General features: G+C 39.1%; 1 long non-coding RNA gene across 1 annotated transcript; it reads right to left on the reverse strand.

The window, feature by feature from the left end:
* Positions 1–10350: 10350 nt before the first annotated feature.
* LOC114824559 (uncharacterized) lies at positions 10351–11861 on the reverse strand. The gene is made up of 4 exons (XR_003772844.2): positions 11372–11861; positions 11074–11244; positions 10915–10983; positions 10351–10607 (listed from the first exon to the last, which is right to left on the reverse strand). It is a non-coding gene; the product is annotated as an uncharacterized lncRNA (long non-coding RNA).
* Positions 11862–20486: the final 8625 nt, after the last annotated feature.

Here is a 20486-nt window from a genome sequence, read left to right on the forward strand (position 1 = left end):
TCTAATATGGCCCAACGCCTATTTGCTCGAACCCGCCAAGTTGAATCATTGGCGGCTAAAGTGATAAGTTTCAAATAGGAGATCAGAGGGCTCAAGCATGAGAATAAACAGTTGCACAGGCTCGCACATAACTATGCTACAAACATGAAGAGGAAGCTCGAACAGCTGCAGGAATCTGGTGGTCAGATTTTACTTGATCATCAGAGGTTTGTGGGTTTGTTCCAAAGACATTTATTGCCTTCGTCTTGTGGGGCTGTACCGCATAATGAAGCTCCAAATGATCAACCTTCGGTGACTCCTCCTTCTGAGGTTCTGCCTAGTACCGAGGTTCCGAATAATCACCATCTAGTGCCTCCTCTTTCTGTGGCTTTGCCGACTGCTGAGACTTCTCCTGAGCAACATTTGTGAAGGCTCCCTCTTGTTTGTTTATTTTGATTCATGTATATGTACATATTTGTAAATTATCGGAGATATCAATAAACAAGCTTTGCTTCATTTCAACGTATTGTGTTAAATACACCAAGGCCTTCTTCACTAAGTTCTTTGAATTTTTCTTTCTGTTGAAGCTTGTATGTTGAATCTTTGTGAGTGAAGCATGTAGGTTAAGGTAGTGCTCCCTTAATTTCCCGAGTAAGGAAAACTTTTCGTTTGGAGACTTGAAAAATCCAAGTCACTGAGTGGTCGTGAGACTTCCGAGTATCAAGGTGCAGTAGCATATGGTAGGAGTCCCCCAAGTCTCCGATCGAAGGAGTTGACGAGTGAGGCATTTCCTTTCTAAGTGGTAGCCCAAAACTCCTTCATATATATTTGTTATGAAAGTTGTTAGGCCCAAAAAAGAGGAGGCCTCGGCAATTTTTTTTTTCAATTTTTTGTTTTTCGAAATTTTTTTTTCGAAATTTTTTTTTTTTCGAATTTTCGAATTTTTGAATTTTCAAATTTCCGGAAAAAATATATATATATTAAATATTTGTAGGTGAAACTTTGATGTTGAAGTTTTGTTGGGTACCATGAATTGATTTTGCTTCACACAATCTTGATCAAGATAGTGTGAAGTTTTTGTGTTGAAGCTTTTGTGGGTGAAGCTTTTATGGGTGAAGCTTTTGTGGTGGGGGAAGCTTATATGGGTGAAGCTTTTATGGTGGGGAAAGCTTTTGTGGGTGAAGCTTTTGTGGTGGAGGAAGCTTTTGTGGGTGGAGCTTTTGTTGGTGAAGCTTTTATGGGTGAAGCTTTTGTGGTGGGTGAAGCTTTTGTGGGTGAAGCTTTTATGGGTGAAGCTTTTGTTGGTGAAGCTTTTATGGGTGAAGCTTTTGTAGGTGAAGCTATTGTGGGTGAGGCTTTTGTAGGTGAAGCTATTGTGGGTGAAGCTTTTATAGGTGAAGCTTTGGAGTTGAAGCTTTGTAGGTGAAGCTTTTGTGGTGGGTGAAGCTTTTGTTGGTGAAACTTTTATGGGAGAAGCTTTTGTTGGTGAAACTTTTATGGGAGAAGCTTTTGTTGGTGAAGCTTTTATGGGTGAAGCTTTTGTAGGTGAAGCTATTGTGGGTGAAGCTTTTGTAGGTGAAGCTTTGGAGTTGAAGCTTTGTAGTTGAAGCTTAGGAGTTGAAGCTTTTGTTGGGTACCATGAATTGATTTTGCTTCACATTATCTTGATCAAGATAGTGTGAAGTTTTTGAGAATTTGTAGTTGTCCTCCATTGAGGAAGCTTTTGTTGATGAAGCTTTTGTGGTGAAGCTTTGTTGGGTACCACGAATTGATTTTGCTTCACACTATCTTGATCAAGATAGTGTGAAACTTTTGAGAATTTGTAGTTGTCCTCCATTGATGAAGCTTTTATTGGTGAAGCTTCGGAGTTGAAGCTTTTGTTGGTGAAGCTTTTATGGGTGAAGCTTTTGTTGGTGAAGCTTTTATGGGTGAAGCTTTTATGGGTAAAGCTTTTGTAAGTGAAGGTGTTGTGGGTGAAGCTTTTGTAAGTGAAGCTTTGGAGTTGAAGCTTTGTAGGTGAAGCTTTGGAGTTGAAGCTTTTGTTGGGTACCATGAAATGATTTTGCTTCACACAATCTTGATCAAGATAGTGTGAAGCTTTTGAGAATTTGTAGTTGTCCTCCATTGATGAAGCTTTTGTTGATGAAGCTTTTGTGGTGAAGCTTTGTTAGGTACCACGAATTGATTTTGCTTCACACTATCTTGATCAAGATAGTGTGAAGCTTTTGAGAATTTGTAGTTGTCCTCCATTGATGAAGCTTTTGTTGGTGAAGCTTTGGAGTTGAAGCTTTTGTTGGATACCATGAATTGATTTTAGTTCACACTATCTTGATCAAGATAGTGTAAAGCTTTTGAGAATTATGGTTGAACTCCTTTGATGAAGCTCTTGTTGGCACCATAAATTGGTTTTGCTTCACACTGTCTTGATCAAGAGTGTGTGAAGCTTTTGAGAATTGTGGTTACCCTTCATTGATGAAGCTCTTGTTGGCACCATAAATTGGTTTTGTTTCACACTGTCTTGATCAAGAGTGTGTGAAGCTTTCTACGAGTTGTAATGTTTGCATTGTTACAGAGGGGAAATGTTTGAAGCAGATGCAAAAGGGCTGAATAGCTTGATCTTCGTATGCCATGCACTGAAGTTGTTGTTGGCTTGCAATAAAACTTTGTTGGTGACTATAACTCTTGTTAGGCATAAGTGCTCCCCTAGTTGATTTGTCAAGCTTGAGGGTTTTTGATTATTTGTAAATGCTAGAAGTTCACATGTACAAGTTGTACCACTCGTATTCTGGTAGGTGGAATGAATGGTGAGTTGCTTTCATCACTTGGTTGGTGGTACGAAGGTGAGTTCCTTCATCACCTTTCATCACATTTCATCACCTGGTTGGTGGCACGATGATGAGTTCCTTCTTCTTCTGGTTGGTGGTATGAATGGCAAGTTGCCAAATGATATTAGAGTACGGGTTGTACATTTCATCACCTGGTTGATGGCATGAAGGAGAGTACGGGTTGTACATTTCATCACCTGGTTGGTGGTATGAAGATAAGTTCCTTCTTCACCTGGTTGGTGGCATGAGTGACAAGTTGCCAAATGATATTAGAGTATTGGTTGTATATTTCATCACCTGGTTGGTGGCATGAAGGAGAGTACGGGTTGTACATTTCATCACCTAGTTTGTAGCATAAAGATGAGTTCCTTCTTCACCTGGTGGGTGGCATAAGTGGCAAGTTGCCAAATGATATTAAAGTACGGGTTGTACATTTCATAACCTGGTTGGTGGCATGAAGGAGAGTACGGGTTGTACATTTCATCACCTGGTTGATGGCATGAAGATGAGTTTCTTCTTCACCTGGTTGGTGTCATGAGTGGCAAATTGCCAAATGATATTAGAGTACGGGTTGTACATTTCATCACCTAGTTGGTGGCATGAAAAGGAGTTCCTTCTTCACATTTCATGACCTGGTTGGTAAGAATAAGGGTAAGGTGTCAAGGCACATTGTAGCAAGTGTCGAAGACACAAAGTATGTTGAACCCTTTCGAAGCACAGTTGGCTTAGGTATGGATGTGTTGGAATGTATGATGTTTATGTATGAATGTGTTGAAATGTATGATGTTTATGTATGAATGTATTGGAATGTATAATGTTTATGTTGATTGATATGAGTGATGCTTATGAATGTTTTGCTATACATGAAGGGATCCATGCTTTTGATATGTGAACCATGTTGGTTGTAACACTTAGTATCACATACTTTGTGTCAAAGTACACATGTTGAAGCTCTGAGTTGGAGTATAAGGGTAGGTCAGCGTAGACCAAGTGTTCCAGTGCTAGGAACGCAAAAGACTCAGAAGAAGTTGTCTGAATTCCCTCTTCTTTAAATATTTGCCGAATGGCTTGTGTGACAAAAGATCTCAAACGGTTGAGAGTCAAAACATTTGTAATGTGCATGCTTTCTTATAATAGCATTTCCTTCAGTACCTAGTCTTACACTTTAAAAGAGTAAGGCTTGGCCCCATAGTCATAATAGTCGACGATACGTTTACCCCTGGTTATCTTGATACGAACTTTTATCCCTCTTGTTGTAATGGGCTTGCTGAGAGTAAAAATCATTCCTCTTACCAAGAGACAGATACGTTTGGTGACTTAACGAGTAGCTAAATGAGGTAGGAGATGATGCAATGGGTGTCTGAATGGCCAATATCTCCTCACTTGGTAGAACTTGACTTCCACTTCGCATTTGTTGATAGGTGTTAACCATATGGGGGTTCCTTTGGTATGTCATTCCTTCGGCGGAGGCGTGGTTGTAAGCCTGTGCCATCACCTCAGAGTAAGTCTTCCAAGTGTTGGCATTGATTATGTACTTGAAGAAACAATCACGTAGGCCTGCCGTGAAGGCCTTGAAGGCGGTCTTGTCATCTGCCTCAGCGCAGTGAGAATACTCATGGCTGAAGCGACTAGCATACTCTCGTAGTGATTCATCCGGCTTCTGGCGAATGGTGTACAAGTCATCTGTAGAATGCAAGTGATCGGTCTAGAAGATGTGTTGAGAGAGAAACAGTTTCCTCAATTCCTTAAATGAGTCTACTGTCTCAGGTGGAAGACGACAATACCAGTTTAGAGCTCCACCAAAGAGAGTGAAGGGGAAGAGAAGACATCGCTCTTCGTCGGTGTGCATCTGATATGCCATGGTGGACTCAAAGAGGTTAAGGTATTCAATTGGGTCCTTCCTTCCAGTATAGAGTTGTAAACCAAACTTTTGTTTTGTCTTCGCTTGAAACGGGTGTTGATGATCCTTCTTGTGAGAGGGTCAGGCCTGGGTTAGTTCCAGTCAAGTATATCGGCCTAACGTTCGCCCTTCAACTTGTTTACTTCTTCAATGAGCTGTAGGATAATGGGGTCCTGAGTGGAGTCATGTACCACTGGAATTTTCTTTCGTAAGTCTCCATGGCCTCTTGGAAGTAGGAAAGTTTGAGCAAGAGCATGTGGTTTTTTCTTGGACTCACCGTACTGACTTATAGGATGAGTCTGTCGGAATACCTCAGAGTCCCCCGTACCTTTATGTTGCTTTGGGACCTGTCGTTCCTTCCCTAGATTGGCAGCTGGCCTGGGTCGTGGGAGGGGACCGAGTCTTTCAGAAACCCTTGGGTCATTGATCTTCGAGCATATGTGGAGAGGATTCTCTCGACGTTGCTTTAGAAAGTCTCGGCAGTCACGATAAACAGTTTTCGATCCTTCCAACCCTTCTGCAATGAGGTATCTTCCTCCACTTCTTCTAATTCGGGTCGAAGCTTCTAGGTTGAGAGAAGTCTCACGTTGATCAATGTTTTGATGATTAGCTCGCTCCTCATCAGGGATACCCATGTCAAAGGGAGGTGACCCTCCGTGTTGGGGGGCACCCAGATGATGGTTGATGTCCATAGAGGCAACAAGCTCGCGTGTTTGAGTACGCCTAGTTTCGTGGAGCGTCTCAAAGAGCTTCTCATACTACTTCTGGAAGACCTCATTCTTCATTGCTATATTGTTGTTATGAGCTTCTAGCTCATCGACTTTAGCTTGAAGAGCAACCCTCTTTCCTTCCTTCTTTCGTTGCTTCGCACTAGGTGCAAGAGGGGTGTCATTCTGTGTGTTGTGGCTTCCTTCACTCCCCATGTTGGATAGGGATGCCTGGTCAAAAGAGAGTGTACGAATGGTGGAAACCAGTTTGGCAAAGGAAAAGAGAGTGGGAATAAGTGTCATTCCCACAGACGGCACCAAATGTTGATGCACAAAACCAGTGAGGACTTTGGTACAATAGAAAGTGTCAAGTTTGTGAGCTTCGCTAGATTGCTCCAGTCACTAGTGTGGATAAATATGTAAATGGATAAAGATAGGGAAGCAAACACAAGATGTACGTGGTTCACCCAGATTGGCTATGTCCACGGAGTAGAGGAGTTCTCATTAATTGTGAAGGGTTTACACAAGTACATAGGTTCAAGCTCTCCTTTAGTGAGTACTAGTGAATGATTTAGTACAAATGACATTCGGAAATATTGTGAGAGAATGATCTCTATTTATAGAAGAGAGTTTCTAGTTTCATTCTGACATTAACACGTGTCGTGTTGTGATTGGTTTCTGACATCGACACGTGTCGCGCTGTGATTGTCCTCCTGGTTGGAGGGAAACTCTTCTGGGTCCTTAACGGTATAACGTTGACCGGTGCTCAGTAGTTTCGGGATTGGTCAAGTATGGTACAAACAAATTGTATTGTGGACATACGACTACAAAATTATTTTCCACAATCCAATATTCAAACTTGTTTGAATATAGTATGAGATTGCGTCAAGAATCATACAAAATTAGGAAAACTAATGAAAAATGCTTGAAAACTAAGTTTTAACGAAAATGACAAAATAAAATGTAAAGTGAATAGTACAATGATTGACTTTTTAGTGTAAAAATGTGATTTTTCGTTAAAGTGAACAGTATCGAAAGCTTTTCATTAAAATTCTCTAATTAAATTATCTTGTAAGGAGTAGGATCGGTTGAAAAGGTTGAATGGTTACATTTGGGAAGGGGACGGATAAGGGAATAGGATAGGTTTGGGAGGGGCACAATGTGGAAGGGGTACGAGTTTGGGAGGGGCACTGTTTGGAGAAGGGTACGGGTTTGGGAAGGGGATAGGTTGGGAGGGGCAAGGGTTGGGAGAGGGACAGGTAATGTGGGAATGATTATAAATTTTACATATTACAATTGTTTAAGAATATAATAAACTTATGTATATTATAAATTTTTAAGAAATATTAGAAATGTTTACAAAAGTTGGAATTTATAGAAAGGGGTGTAATATCCACACAACCTATTTTACTTCTCACACCCTTCTAATTTTCGGCCGTCGGATCGGATTAATTGAAGAAGATCAACGAACAAAAATTAACAAGAGGTGTGTGAGAAGTAATTTGGGATGTGGATAGCACACCCTTATAGAAATTATTTATATTTTTTTTTCAATAGAAGCCTGGGCGTCGCATTAACATTAGCAGTAGTTTTGGCGGAAGAATGAGGGTAGCATACTTAACAAGCGTGCGGCGAACCCTTTTGTTTATTCAATATTGACTCACAAAATACGATCCCGCATCTGTAAAGTAGAAGCCGATGACAGATCTCTTGGTAAATGTGTTTTTTTTTTTAATTTAATATTTTTTAATCATTTTTATTATTCTAAATAGTTACTTAATGTATTTTTATACCTAACACTTGTTTTTTGTCTATTTTAGATCGATTTTGAGACCTATGTAGAAGACTCGGTACGACGGCATACACGACCCTACGGTGTAATGATCGGTTCGGGAATGGAAGTACAAGTTGCGCAACCATTACATAACTTTTGAAAGTAATGAGGAAGCTCTGATGAATGGCACTGACTCTACTGTTATTTTCAGAATTTACAAAATTCTAGAAATCGACGTCTTCCAAGGTAAAGCAATTGAACAAGTAAAGCAGTTTCCCATCCAGAATAAATTTTACTTTATTTTCAATATAATTGTACGAACATTATGGTTTTATTAATGAAATAAATTTGTTTAACATTATGATTTTAATATATTAAAGTTTAGTTAATTAAATTTATACATATTTTAAATTTTTTAATATTAAATAAATCTTGCCTGATGAGAAACGTCGTCTGATAAAGGTTTATATTTTTATTTTCTTTAACTTATCATTCGTCGGGTTAAGATTTTATATTTAAATTTTTTTATTAATAAAGCTATTCATTGGGAAATATTAAGGTTTTATTTTTTTAAATTACAAATTTAAGTTTTGTTCGAGGAAATCTTTCATCCGGTAACAGTGATTCGTCGGGTCTCTTTGGTCAATGCAGACTTGCCCGGCAGAGTATTCGTCAATAAGTTCGTCGGGAAAGGTTAAATTGCCGAACGGATTCTGCTGTTCGTCGAATAAAATGTCTAATGATGGATTTTGCACGACTTTTACGCGACAGATCTCCATCTTCTGAAATGTTAGAAGATGAACACCCAATTCGCGATGTGTTGGCCGACACATGGAATGTGACTAAGCCATAAAGTGTAGTGATGTGGAAAATGTGAATAAATTAAAACCTAAAAGTGACTAATTTAGAAGTGAGTCAAGATGTAGGGTACGACAACAAAGTATCACATCATTAAATCTCAAACCGTTATCATAAGAATTCAATGCTTATTAATTTACGTAGGCACACAAGTCCATTGCAGTGATATTCATACAATGGAACAGGTTGGGTGTAGGTATTACATTACAGTACTACATCATGTGAGATGCACTACTTGCATCACATACGAGTCCAAAACATCACACAAAATGACAGGCTGACACCTAACTCTGGATCCAAAGCGAATGTAAACGGTGCATGTGAACTACACATGAAGCTAGTCCTTGGCCCAGGACAATACAAATAACTAAGAGACAGTTGATAGGAGCATATTTATGCAACTTAGTTAGCTTGTTTTCTTGCATTTTCATAGTTTGTTTGTGTTTATTATAGTGTTCTAAGCTATTTTCGTGTGTTTTGTAGGTCCATATGACAAAGTTGGCAAGAAAGTGCAATTTGGAGCATTTTGAGGCAGTTTTGGGCACCAAATGGATAGCTTATGAATGGAGGAAGATAGATGGACGAATTTGAAGTTCAAGAGGCTAGGAATGAGCTGAAAAGAGTGAAGAAATAAATCCAAGTCAAGGAAGATAAGAAATCAGCTCAAAAGAAGGAACTTTATCCAAAACCTTATCCAACCTTATCTTATCCTTGCCTAACCTAACCTTATCTTATCATATCTTATCCAAATCAATTTGTGCCTTGATTCCAGCTATTTCTAAGGGATAATTATGCATTTAAAACATATATTTCAGATTCTAGAACTCTTATCCCTTAAGTGCAGCATATATGACCTTACCTAGGTGAATTAGGACTTGTAATCCTTCTCTACAACAATGTCGTGTATCCTTATTCATTTAGGATCAGAAATTGGTGCTAGAACATCCTTTCTAGAAGGCCTTATTCCTTGCCCTACAAATCTGTCGCCCAAACCTTTCTAGAAGTTCTAAAAACATGATTCTATTATCTCTATTTCCTTTGGATTTCTGATTTCTAGAAGACCTTTTCCTCTAAAGATTGTGTATTAACTTCCTATACAAATTAGGCCTTCAAATCCTTTTCCTTTGCTACATAGAATGTCGTGGGTTTTAACCTATAAATACTACATTCTGCCGCACATCTCATTCACCATCCTCTACCATATTTTTCTACATTCATACATCCCTTAAATACATTCATCCTTCTTGTGCCGTGAGTATTGCAAGGAAAGAGAAGGAGCTACCTGGTGCCGAGCCTATGCCCAAGCCTTTGGGAGTGTTGGAGCGTTTCTAGGTGTTTTCCATCTTTTACTTTCAATGTCTAATTTAAGTTATCTTTGTTTATTTGCGAACATGAGGAACTGATTTCATCCAATTATTGTTTCATGAATCGTGAATGTGGTTTGCTTATCTGTTTTATTAAGAACTTGTTCTTGTATGTTGATTAAGGTGGCCAACTTAGTTTGCATGCATGAATTTGATGCTAGAGTATAAGGAAATTTCACCCAATCGTTATGAACTTATATTCATGAGTAGTAAAAGTCGCTAGTCACGATTGTGTAAGTAAATCCTAGGCAAGAATAACATGCTTTTCATAGTTATGAATGTCTTGTCAATGTTTATGATTTCCATTAAACTTAATGATCTTCGTTATGTGGCTCTATCATGCGTATTCCATAGTTAGGGAACGTAATAAAGAATAATTTGGTTGTGATGCGTTATCCATTCAATTCAATGAGTCTAGGGAAATCTGAGAGTTAATTCGTTCAATACAATTAATTTGGGGCATTGTCATGTCGAAAGAATAATTGGAAATCAATTCGTATGCATATGTTTCATGTGTGGAGAAGGAACCCTCTAACTAGTCTTTCACCATTCTATTTCATCAATTTCGTGTCTTCTTAAGTTTGTTTTACAAATTTATGTTTTTAAGTTTTAATTTCGTCAAAACACAATCCCTTTTTCTTAAGTCTTGTTTTTAGAGTCAAGACCTGTTTTCTTTTAGTCTTTTGAGTCAAGTTAAGTCTTATTTTCATCAAAATCACTTGTTAGGTCTAGAATTGAGTCAATTTCATCTAGTTTTGTTGTTTTGAGTGTTTTGAGTTGGTTTTGAGTCTATAGAGTCTAGTTTAGTGTTTTTGAGTCTTATGTGTGTTGATTAGCATCCCTAGTTAATCTCCGGTCTAGAACGATCCCTACTTGCTTAATACTACAATTGTCATCAATTGGGTTTAATTTGTGTGTCAAGTTAATTTTCACACCAACAATGCAAACATGTAATAAGGAGCAGATAAAACTCAAGGATGTCATACAACAAGTTTATGCTCACAAATAGTATTAAAAGCATAAGATGTACGAAAAGTCTACTTGTAAAGCTAGACATGGCATTTCACATCACAATATATAAAAGCAGTTGTTGGGAAAATCACATATACATATACATATGTAGAAACAAAAAGACTCACATAACCAAAGCGTGCTCGCCTCAGTGAGCCTTGTCGTTTGTCGATCCAAATAAGCTTGTTCCTATACCAAGTCACGTTGACTTTAGCAAGTACTTAAACATAAATCGTACCCAAAATGGACTGATTACTTATAATCTATCCAATTTTTGCATTTTACAAAATTGCCCCTAAAACTAAAGGTAATTGCAAGGATGCCCCCAACTTCCTAGAATTACCAAATAGCCCAAAAGCTTCAACATTTTTTACAGTTTGGTCCTTGTTGTAAAAACAGTATACAGCAACAACATTCGTTTCTAAAATTTCCCACCAAACATGCATATTCTAACATTGTACAATTTCTAACACCTAACGTGATTAACGAAATATACCATTGGGGTTCTCGTCCATGGTCGCATTTGGCCGGAAAATGGCCTGCAATTCCATGGTCCTTCGAAAATCTGAAAAAATGAACCCGAGTTGATTTCTCAACCATTTTTCGCAGAAGAGGTATCAAAATTAAGCTTAGGACAAGAGGAACGTTTTTATACCTCTTTGGGAAACAAAATTTGGTCAGAGGTGACCGGAAATTGGCTTAAAAGCCACGGCCAAAATCGAGTTTTGCATGAACTTGATGGATTTAAGCATGCAAGCTCGAATCTGTGGTCAATGGGTTGTGGGAAATCTTCCTACACGCTCAACCCCAGTTTTGCTCGGGAATTCTACAAACTCGCCGGAAAAATGGTAGGTTAGATATTCTTCCCTCAAACGCACTGAAACATACATGTATGCTAGTAAAACGTACTGAAAACTTGAGAGAGTGCTTAATGGTGGAAATCCCGAGCTTACCATGGTCGGAAGAGTGATTATTCCATAGGCGATCGTCGACATACACAACGAGGTTTTCGTTTTTCTCTAGGTTTCTCACAGTCAAACAGTGGGTAACAAGTCCCAGAGGTTTTAGGCGATTTTTGGTTGAGTTTGGGAAGTTTTAGAGATGGTATGATGGCTGCATGGGTCGCGCCGAGAGGAAGAGATGAGTTTCAGAGGGAGAGAGAGCTACGGGTGTGGTAAATTCAGATGTGAGGTAAATGAGTGAAAAGAGAGAGGGAGTGACATGAGGGAGTATGGGAAATGGCTTGTGCGTGTCAGATAGAGAGAAGGAGAGATGTGAGGGAATGCGGTAGATTAAGATGTGAGGGAAATGAGTGAAAAGAGAGAGGGAGTGACGTGAGGGAGTATGGGAAATGGCTTGTGTGTGTCAGATAGAGAGAAGGAGAGATGTGTGGGAAATGAGAGAGAGAGAGAAACCGGTTGTAAATGGGAGAGAAAGGGGGAGGCAGATTGTCTGCTCTTTCATTATCATCTCCTTCCCATCTCCTTTTATATTGTGTGATTACAGTTAAGTTACATTAATATTTTATATTGATTTTTTTTATAAAGATAATAAGACATGTTAACGTGGTTTAACCGTGACCATACAAATAAGAAAAGATGGAAAAGACATGGTAAAATGAGGGTTGACAATTTGCCTTCGAGAAAGGGGAGTATGTAAAAGTGAAAACAAAGTGAGAATTGATTTAATAATGAAAAGTAATGATAGTGTCTGATGGAGAAAAGCGGGTTGTCCAAAATCCAAATAAACCATTATTCTAAAGATCAACTTGCACACACCAACCAAAGTGGTCAGTACATGCAATCAAAAAACTCTGCACGAAGGCAGATTTCAATGTCCCAAAGGACAAGTATTGTTTGCCTTCCCTTTTTCCATGTCCTTCTATGCTCTATTGTTTTGTGTGATCAAGTTAAGTCATGTTAACATTTTATATTATTTTTTTATAAAAATAATAAGACAAAAATAAATAATAATATAAAATATTGATATGACTTAACCGTAAACACACAAACAGGAGGGCATGGAAAAAGGGAGGGCAAACAATCCTTGTCCGTCCCAAAAGACCCATGCAGTGGTGCACGCTACACAAGGAGAAATTTCAAGTTTTAAATTTATCATGGGTATTTTTAGATAATTTCGATCGTAATTTGTTCGTTATAATTTCGAATTGAATTCCGTCAGTGGTCATGTATTTGTGAAAATAAGTATTATCCGAAAATAGTAAAATATGACTGAAAAAATGTAGGGAAAATTGAGATTCCCGTGAAAGGTCTACGTGGTATCACATAGGTATTTTGATAATTTCACAACTATTAAAAATAAAATATGATAAATTTCAGGACGGATGTCACAACTTCTGCTTTAGGGGACGCATGTTTTTCATCTGGCAAGTGCTTTATTTTTTGTAGTGTGAGAACTTGCTTTAGTCCGATAATTAGTTTGTCGCATTTAATCAGATACACAAAAGGGCAGTTCTTCTCTAGACATGACATCCGTTCTTTGTTAAAAACAAATAATAAGCAAATGGTCATAAAATTAATGATAACATGTCAATAACAAAACATATATATCAAAGTGTTATTAATACAAAATCCATCGTCTAACAAACGACACTCGTTCTGCGAGAAAAATTCCTACACAAAAAGGGCACGTATCTCTATGAAAAGTTTATCTTTGTTTTTATTCTTTGAAATGACGAAAATATAGAAGCCAATCGGACACCCAAAATTACAGCAGCAAAAACAGGATATCAAGATTGATCAGACTGAGATATATATAAGTTTGAATATCAATTTCTTACCTTATAGATACATATCTCCATTGTTTCCAACACCTGGTCAGAGCCGAGAGAACCAAGAAGCCATTTTTCTGCACTTACACCTGCACCTATATATGGATCGCCGAGTGAGAAAGTGAGTTCATCATCACCAGACATCAGTGCAGTACGTGTGGTGGTACCGAGGAAGAACCCACTGCAGAGACCAAATTAGAGGTGCAGGTGCAAATGCAGATAAATGAAACCACCTTGCCCATAACATTTCGTTTGAATAAAATAATCTACAGCCCCTGCAAAGACAGGCACAAGTTTTCTCCATTAATGCGGTCTGTGTGAGATTGACATATATATAGAAAGAGAGGGCAATATATTAGATCTTTTTATTATATGAAAGGACAAAAATATGGCAAATTGCAGTATAAAATGGAAAATGAATACTTTTTTTAGGAAAAATTAAGTTCTTAACCTTTCTTTTGTTATTCCATTGATTAAAATCCTATTCCTTTTCAATTTTTAATCAAGGTCCTTGAGTATTAATAACATCATTAATTATTTCAATAATATTTTTTTTATTTCTAAATATATTCATTTAATGTTAAAAATGTTACAATTAATATATTTATATTTATGACTAAATTTTTTATCATATATATTTAGTTTTAGTTTGTTCCCATTTTTAATTTGCAACCCTTTTTTAATTTGTGCCAATTTTCATTTCAGTTTTAATTTGTACCCATATATTAATTTCTTTTTGTGCCCATATTTTTTTAAGTTTTATTTGTATTTGTACCCATATTTTAAAAAAAAAATTATTTGTACCTATTGATGCACAAAACCGGAGGTCTTGGAACAACGTAAATCCGACCGTGAATCTGCAGGAAATGTAAATAACACAAGATGTATCGTGGTTCACTCCAAGGTTAGGGCTACGTCCACACTAATTTGTGAGGGAGAGAGTGTGAGAGCTTTGCTCTAGATATGAGAGACCTAGGGTTTGTGAGGGTGAGGAGGCCCTTTTATAGAATAAGGGCTCGTCCCCTAATTACATATTTGCCCATTCCTTTATTACATAATTACATTTAAGTCCCCCGAGTATTTATACGAGGTCTAAATACGAGGCCCTAAATATGGTATAAACAGTAGTCCCCCAAGTCTTCAATCAAGAGAGTCTTTTGGTTGGAGACTTGAAATTCAGTCAATGTGTGGGCCAAAGTAACTAGATGCTGTCTTGAACTGATGTTCGATATGAGGCAGTGCTCAATCTAAAATGATGCTCCACTAGAAGTAGCACATGCTGCGAGGCTGCTCAGCTCATGGCTTATGTTGCCTTGGTTGGCTCGGCTTGTGGCGTTGAAGGTAAGGGAGTCTCTTTTATAGAATAAGGGCTCGCTCCTCAATACATAAATGATGGGCTAAAGTTGATGCTCACGGCGGGGCGGTTGCTCAGTAGGCGGCGATGCTCTCTAATGGTGATGAGGGGCTCCCTTTAATAGAATAAGGGCTCGCTCCTCAATACATAAGTGATAGGTTAGGAGTGATGCTCACGGCGAGGCGGTTGCTCAGCTGGCGGCGTTGCTCTTTAATGAAGACGAGGGAGTCTCTTTTATAGAATAAGGGCTCGTTCCTCAATACATAAATATGGGCTAGAGTTGATGCTCGTGGCGAGGCGGTTGCTCAGTAGGCGGCGATGCTCTATAATGATGGTGAGGGAGTCCTTTTTATAGAATAAGGGCTCGCTCCTCAATACATAAATACGGGCTAGAGTTGATGCTCTCTAATGATAGTGAGGGAGTCCCTTTTATAAAATAAGGGTTCGCTCCTCAGTACATAAATAATGGGCTAAGTCCCCCAAGTATTTTTCATGAGGCCCAATATATGGTACATAATGTAGTCCCCCAAGTCTTCGGTCAATAAAGTCTGTTGGCTGGAGACTTCAAATTGAATCCATGTATGGGCCGAAATGGCGGTTGTTCAGAGGCAGTATTTGTATACCCTGCACTGAAGCTTTGTAGGTGAAGCTTTGCAAGTGAAGTTTTGAAGCTAGAGTTCTGTAAATGACGCTTTTGAAGCTAGAGCTTTGTAAATGAAGCTTTTGAAGCTGATTGACATAAGTGATGCTCATGAATGTTTATGTTGATTGACATGAGTGATGCTCATGGATGTTGTCATGAGTGATGCTCATGAATGTTAACATGAGTGATGCTCATGAATGTTGACATGAATGATGGTCATGAATGTTTATGTTTGATTGTCATGAGTGATGCTCATGAATGTTTATGTATGAATGCTCATGTATAATTTGGAGTACTGAGCGTACTTTTGATCACCTGGTTGGTGGCATGAAGGAGAGTACGGGTTGTACATATCATCACCTGGTTGGTGGCATGAATGGCTAGTTGCCAAATGATATTAGAGTACGGGTTGTACATTTCATCACCTAGTTGGTGGCATGAATGGCTAGTTGCCAAATGATATTAGAGTACGGGTTGTACATTTCATCACCTGGTTGGTGGTAATAGCGGTAGGTTGCCGAATAATTTTGGAGTACTGGGTGTACTTTTGATCACCTGGTTGGTGGTAATAGCGGCAGGTTGCCGAATTATTGTGGAGTACTGGGCGTATTTTTGATCACCTGGTTGGTGCTATTTTTGGTTTATGTGCCTTCGCCCTCCACACAACATTCCAGCCCATTTACTTTGGGCTTTGCCCTTTTTTTTTTTGTTAATTACCCTTTGATAGGGTTTATACAGATGTCTCTGAAAGATAATAAATTACATCGTTCAAAACAAAGGTTTTGACAGTTGCAGATCGTTGGTGCGTACTGCACCTACTGCGTACTGGGTGGTTGCAGATCTTTTTCCATGTGCGTATTCCAATGACTTCTTCAGAAAAGTGGGAACATCCATAATGAAAGTTTTCTTTTTCGAAAGTTGATGGCATCTTCTACTTTACTTTTGCTTTTCTGCTTTCTGCAATTATCTCCAAGACTGATTGAGTAGTGGGTTGTTTCGTCATTCTCTGGTGGTGGCCTGGAGAAGTAATAATGATAAAGCAAAATAATAAAGAAAAAGGAGTCTTATCTGCAATCACGGAAAAATCAATTCTCTAGCCCTTTGTGTTGTCCCCGTCGACTTTTCCAGAAAAGCTTCTTTAGTCTCTCTCCTCCTGACAGGCTAGGAAGCCTTTGTAATTAAGCAGGCAGTGGGAAAAGCAGATCAGTTGCTTGATCATCGACGCCATCCTTTGGTTTGAGGTCCACTTGGCTGACGAGTTGGGAGTGCCTTGGGTCACTTTCTGGATCTCCGAACTCAAATCCCTCTCCGTTCATGTGCATACTGATCTCATCCGCCGTGAAAAGAAACAAAAGCTGAAACAAAGGCTAACGCCTCAGTCCATCATATCACCAACACAATTCCGTCGCTGCAATTCTGAAACTGAAGGAGAAAAATGGTGGATGGCAATGATGACCCGTCGTTGAAACCGAAAAAATCAAAGAGCTTTCCGCAGCTCAAGAAATCACGAACCATCATCACCACCACCGCATCCGACGACGCAGAGCCTACAACCCCAATCTTCCCGAACCTTTCACCCCTGCTCCATTTCCTAATCCCGAGGAACTCGAGAACCCATTTCAAATCCTACATCCCAAGCCCATCTCTACCCCAGCGCCAAAATGCGTTAGTGGCTTCGAAGATCTAACCTCGTCGGGTCGAGCGAGGCCGTTGAAGCCAGAAAAGACGTTGGGAAGAATAGGGTGGCTGGCGTCGCGCTCAACGATGCACTGAGCACCGGTGTTGACATATCTGCTGCAGAGCACTGCCCAGCCTCCAGAGATCCTAACGGAGTGAAATATTCCTTCCCCGTCGAACAGTGTAGGAGAGCACGTGCCTAGGGTCCACTGAGGGTTTCACTTGAGGGTTTCAATTCTTACAGCAGAGATGCTACTGATGAAGCCTCCGCCATTTTTACCGATCTCAAATCGCCGAGTTGAAATCAAGGACAGAACAGAGTTTATTGATAGCCGGAAGAGAAGGCGAACGGCGTGAAGATCGTTTGGCAGAGCCTGTAGAGAGCCTGGACTTTGGAGTTCTTCCTCGCCATGCTTGTATGGCTTCGAAACATCTGCAACTGCTGAAGCGCTGATGGACTTGTTGCAACTGCTGAAGCGTTGTTGGTCTCTCTTTGGGAGTCTGTGTCGGTCTCTGTTGGACTGTGGTGGTGGGGCCTAAAGGAACGGGGGCTGGTGAGTGGACTGGAATCCAGTCCAGGGCTCTCAAGGAAGAGAGGTTGTTCATGGTGAACCTCTTTTGGCCCTTTGAATTACTGAAGGAAAAGCCTCCAACTCCAAGACTGTTCTGGGATTTTGAAGAGAGAAAGAGAAAGGTTACCGGGTTTCTGAGCTTTTTTTGTGATTTTGCAGATTCACGGCGGTGGTGAAAAAATGAAAGAGAACCGACACAACTTTTCGTCTCGATTCCCACAGACAGCGCCAAATGTTGATGCATAAAATCGAAGGTCTTGGAACAACGTAAATCCGACCGTGAATCTGCAGGAAATGTAAATAACACAAGATGTATCGTGGTTCACCCCAAGGTTTGGGCTACGTCTACACTGATTGTATTTCTCTGACTGTATGTATGGATTACAAGGGTGAAGGGGAGTCCCCCAGAGAAAGAGAGTGTTGTTGTGTTTGTGAGGGTATTGCCCTCTGTTGGGTTCACTGAGTCCTCTTTGTGAGGGGAGATGAGTCCCCTTTTATAGAATAAGGGGCCCTCCTTTTACATAATCATATGGGCTGGGTAATGAGGCCCAATGTATCAAAGTATGAGGCCCATTATGTGTGGTACCAACATAGTCCCCTATAGAAAGAGAGTGTGAGAGCTTTGCTCTAGATATGAGAGACCTAGGGTTTGTGAGGGTGATGAGGCCCTTTTATAGAATAAGGGCTCCTCCCCTAATTATATATTTGCCCCTTCCTTTATTACATAATTACATTTAAGTCCCCCGAGTATTTATACGAGATCTAAATACGAGGCCCTAAATATGGTATAAACAGTACCCATTTTTTATTTTGCCGAATGTACCCATGCTAATTATATGTACCCATTCATGTAATTTTTTCAAATTTTTAATCTTAAAATGTACTCATTCTTAAATATACCAATTTGTTATATGTAAAATGTACCATTTTTTTTTATATAAAATCATTCAATTTTTTTCTAATCTATTTTTAAACTTATATGGGTACAGTCTTTTTTCTTTGATTTTAAAATGTATCCATGTCAAGTTTAATTGAAGAAATTTACTAATGTTATTAAGCTTAATATCTTTTCTTTTCTTTTTTGTGATTTTGAAGAATGTACCCATGTTTTGATACAATACTTTTTTGGTTAATTTTGATGAATGTACCCATGTTTACACACACACACACACATAAACACACAATAGTATATTTATATTTTAATGTTTTTAATCCCACAAATTATGGTTTTTTATTTAAAATCTCATTTATATAAACAACTAAAATTTTTAATTTTTAATTTAAAAAATATAGTAACGTACATAGAAATAAATTATTACATTAATTTCAGGAACTTCGATCAAAAATTAAAAATCAACAAGGTTTCAATCAAAGAATATTTACAGTTAGGAACCACATTCAAAATCTTCCTTTTTATTTATTGCAAACTATATTTTACGGTAATTACAGTAAGGTGACTAGTTTCAACACAAACATTTTCTTTACACGCACACCATATACTTTGTTTGACTTACAAACGATATTTTACAGTAATTACAGTAAGGTAACTAATTTCAACGCAAACTTTTTCTTTACACGCACACCATATACTTTGTTTGACTTACAAACGATATTTTACAGTAATTACAGTAAGGTAACTAATTTCAACGCAAACTTTTTCTTTACATGCACGACATGTACTTGGTTTGGCAGACAAAAGCAAAACAAGTTGTGCGTGGGAGAAAAAAGAGCATGAATGATTTTTATATAATAATTTGATTCTCCTTGGTGGCCCTGGGTAAGAATTTTCAAATTTACTAGGGTTTTGGCAAACTGTACCGACTTGTATATATGTATGAGAAAAAGAAAGAGCCAAGTACGTAAGAGACTGGAGAGGGAGAGAGACCACTGACTGACCACGTGACGCAGTGGAGGGAAGCACGTGGGAATTGAAGTGTGAGCCAATAATATGAGAGTACGTACAGAGAGTCCTCATGCCCCTCCCCCCACCAAAAAGCTCGTGATGAAAGTCCACGGACCACCCTCCACTTTCCACTAATATCTGCAATTGGCATATGGCATTCCTCCACCAACGTCTCTTGCCTACTCCAAGCAACCAATTTACCGGATCATCCTGTCTCAGTTTAAATGTTTAATAATATAATATTTATGCATAAGAGCAACTTTATTCTATGTGAATTGCTCTCATTTTCTACTTAAATGCGATTAACTAATAAGCATTTTCAATTGTTTTTGTTTTTGGCTCTCTTCTTTGTTAGAGCAAATTGAACAAAACATCATAAATGAATAAATAAGTACTTTTATCCACTTTAGTAACACGCTTGTTGTCACATTCTGGCCTGGGGCAGACCACTTCCTGGGCTCGCTCCACCACTATAAAACGATATTGTCCGATTTGGGCCCCGACCACGCCCTCACGGTTTTGTTTCTGGGAACTCACGAGTAACTTCCCAGTGGGTCACTCATCCTGGGAGTGCTCTGACCTCCTTCTCGCTTAACTTCGGAGTTCTTACAGAACCTGAAGCTAGTGAGCTCCCAAAAGGCCTCGTGCCAGGTAGGGATGAGAATATACATTTAAGGATCACTCACCTGGGCGATGTAGGATGTTACAATCCACCCCCCTTAGGGGTCCGACATCCTCGTCAGCTCACTTCTGGCCAGGGATTGGCTCTGATACCATTTTGTCACATCCTGACCTAGGTCCACCACGCTTCCCGAGAAGTGGTCTGCCCCGGGCTGGGATGTGACAAATGGTATCAGGGCCTAAGTTTAGCAGTCCTGTATAAATTCTTGAATGTTCTAATCCTTGTGATGTCTTATGTTAGAACTATGCCGCCTCGTAAAGAGCCCCGTCAATCAGCTGAATCTAGTTTCCCTGATATTGCTCAATTAGGGAAAGCTATAGTTTCTGCCATTCAGACAGCATTCCGTACTCCTCAGAGGACACCTCTTAAGATAGTTCATAATCTGAAGTTGACTCACTTCATGGGAAATGAAGGTCATGAAGGGGCGAAAAAATGGTTGAATCATG

The sequence above is a fragment of the Malus domestica genome, chromosome 04 (genome assembly GCF_042453785.1).
Source record: "Malus domestica chromosome 04, GDT2T_hap1".
Taxonomy (NCBI): Eukaryota; Viridiplantae; Streptophyta; class Magnoliopsida; order Rosales; family Rosaceae; genus Malus; species Malus domestica.